The sequence below is a fragment of the Nannospalax galili genome, unplaced genomic scaffold (assembly GCF_000622305.1).
Source record: "Nannospalax galili isolate Female #2095 unplaced genomic scaffold, S.galili_v1.0 scaffold33, whole genome shotgun sequence".
NCBI classification, from domain to species: Eukaryota; Metazoa; Chordata; class Mammalia; order Rodentia; family Spalacidae; genus Nannospalax; species Nannospalax galili.
Window position 1 is genome coordinate 2,067,566 of NW_008335436.1, and position 2,667 is coordinate 2,070,232.

Here is a 2,667-nt window from a genome sequence, read left to right on the forward strand (position 1 = left end):
GGCTGTCAAATCCCGTCACTCTCAGGGAGGACACACCCCTTCCCTGCCCAGGCTCACGACGGAGAGTGACAGCCCAGGCCTGAGCCTCTGCGGCCTCCCTGCTCGGCCCTCCTCCCAGCTCCCATCCTGCGAGTTCCCACAGCACTGACTGCGGCCGCCGCAGAGGCTGCTCCCCCCGGCCTCCCCAATTCGCCCCGACCCGCCCTGCAGCTCCGAGGCGCCGGGCAGAGGAGGACCCAGGGTCGGGTGAGGGCGGCACTCACCGGTAGCCGCCCAGAGGGAACAGTTTCTTCACTCTTTCCCCGCCATCTTGGGAGGACGTCACCACCACGCTCCGCCTCTCCCTTCCTCCTCCGCCGCGACGTCACGTCCGGTTCAGTCCGGCGGAGACACGCGCGATAGGGCCACTGGAGGCGGTGGTGGGGGCGGGGGTCCGACATCCTCCGGACTCGCGAGCTGGCCCCGACTTCCCGGCATGCTCGAGGGCCCCAGGAACGCGACATCTCAGGGCTCACTCGCAGTATGAGCCGGCTTCCTCACTGGACCAGAGATCAACCTGCCGCCGTCAGCCCAGATTCTGCGCCCAGGGTGCGCCCCGCTGCCTTTTCCGGGATCCGCACTGCATGCTGGGAATTGTTGTTCTCTTCTCCCGTCATCTGTCCCTCGGGGCCCCGCCGGTGGAGACTCCAGTTTAGTGCACCGAGGCTCTCAACTATGGGGGTTATTTGAGCCGAGACCAGTCGTTCCTTCCCAATTTGCATACCCGAAAACTACTGGGAGCCCCCTGAGTTCTGTTTGAGTCGATCCACTGGAGCTCAGCTTCCAGGATGTCCTTACCTGGTAACAGAAGGCTCAGACGCAGGAAAGCGAAGCTAAGCCGTAGGGCACACTGGGCATGCGCAACATGAGAGGAAGGTGGGCTTTGTACCGGAAAAGGTTTTCCTGCTTCTGGACCAGAGCAGTTGTAACAATTATTTACATCAAATTCAGATTTTGTGCATTAAGGAAAAAGAGCATAGTTACCTCTGCAACACTCAAAAGTGTCAGAAAGTCTTGTTGTGTAGGTGGGCTGTAGGGTAGATTCTTGAACCAGCGGATATAAATCTCAAAAAAAAAAAAAAATCACAACTTAAAGTTATGTGTTTGGACCTTAAAGTTTGTTATTAAGGCATTTACCTGTGACTTGATTTAAAGGACAGTGTCAAATTGAATTATTTTTTTTCTCCTGAGATTCCCCCCCATTTTTGTTCTCTTAAAAATTCTCTGTATGAATTGTATTTGTGAATAAAATCACAGTCGTGTTTGTAAGAAAATATTTCTGTATATAAATTTCTTTGAGTCTACTATTTTGTCGGGTCCTTTTTCGACAATATATTCTGAAATATTTGTGAACTTGACATATAGAGTAAGAATAAAATATAGTCAGGCATTGGGAAAGTGGAATCTCAAGGGGAAACTAGGATACGGAAAACGCTCAGGAGGCAATAGGGCAACAATTTTGTTTTGTTTCTGTTAAAAATGTGTGTTACTGGGGATGAAACCAGAGTGCATACGCTAGGCGAACCTGGGGTCAGTTGTATTCTCCACCCTTAAGACTGACAATTACAATTAACTAATAACGCCCCATTAATAAAAGTCTGGCTTTCCTTATCAGCATTAAAATAGTCAAATTCAGGTTTTTCTTTAATTGGCAACCATTCTTCAACTTGGTAAATCCCAAGACACTAACATCAAACAGGAATTCAAATCCTCAAGGCTCTGAGAGCAGCTGTTTCATTTAGTTTTGTGAAAATGCCAGGGAACCGATTAGCTGAGGTGTGTGATGACTTTAAAAGGGCTGTTTCCACCCGGTTTCGAACCGGGGACCTTTCGCGTGTGAGGCGAACGTGATAACCACTACACTACGGAAACACGGCCATTTAGGTGGGGTGAAAAGTTTTAGCTAGTATGGCATCACAGGCATTTCGGAAGTGTTTAAGATGAACACGGTTTTTAGCAGAGGGAGAGAGAGAGAGGGAGGGAGGGAGGGAGGGAGGAAGGGAGGGAGGAAGGGAGGAAGGAAGGAAGGAAGGAAGGAAGGAAGGAAGGAAGGAAGGAAGGAAAACTACATTTAGCTGAACAACTCTATTTTAAAAATTTGAAGTCCAGAGCAGCTTCATGGAAAGCCCTCCAAGTGCGTCCTGGAGACCAGACTCCTGGCCCTCGGGTGCGTTTTCTTTTAGGGTCCCCGCGCCCGAAGCCTCAGCAGAGAAGGGGCAGACCTTGCAGCCTTGGGTGGGAGGAAATGTGAATTACTTCCGAGTTTCAGCGTGCTACCGAACACCTACCAGAGGTTCTAATTTGTGTGCCTGCTTTAAAAGCCCCTAAAAGGATGCCAGGACGCGCATTTTGCCACACAGTGTGCCTTCGAATTGAATTTCATAAAGATTTAAGGAATCTCTTACCAAGTGGCAGACATGTCCTTATGCCTAAAAAGTCAGCACTAGGAAATGAAAATTAGCGTGGAAAAGGAGAGAAGGCGGGGAGGGGAAGGAGGAGGAGGCGGGGGTATATAATCCAAAGAGAAAGGAAACGAAGATTAGCGAGGGGCGGGGGAGAGGAGGAGATGGTGATTTAGAGATGGAGATGGAGGGAAAGGAGACAAATAAAAGAGATGGGGGGGGAGGA

At 50.2% G+C, this 2,667-nt stretch overlaps 1 protein-coding gene and 1 non-coding gene across 6 annotated transcripts in view; both read right to left on the bottom strand.

Annotated features, from left to right (window-relative positions):
• Mynn (myoneurin) overlaps positions 1 to 700 on the bottom strand; it is a 33,507-nt gene extending 32,807 nt beyond the window's left edge. For 4 of the 5 annotated variants that reach the window (XM_029562071.1, XM_029562070.1, XM_008830123.3 and 1 more), the window contains exon 1: positions 264 to 700. The gene's annotated coding sequence lies outside the window, so the exon portion shown is untranslated. The remainder of the gene's footprint in view (positions 1 to 263) is intronic. The other variant, XM_029562072.1, reaches the window with a different exon arrangement.
• A 1,138-nt stretch (positions 701 to 1,838) lies between these two features.
• Trnav-cac lies at positions 1,839 to 1,911 on the bottom strand. The gene has a single exon. It is a non-coding gene; the product is annotated as a tRNA-Val (tRNA).
• Between the last annotated feature and the right edge of the window lie 756 nt (positions 1,912 to 2,667).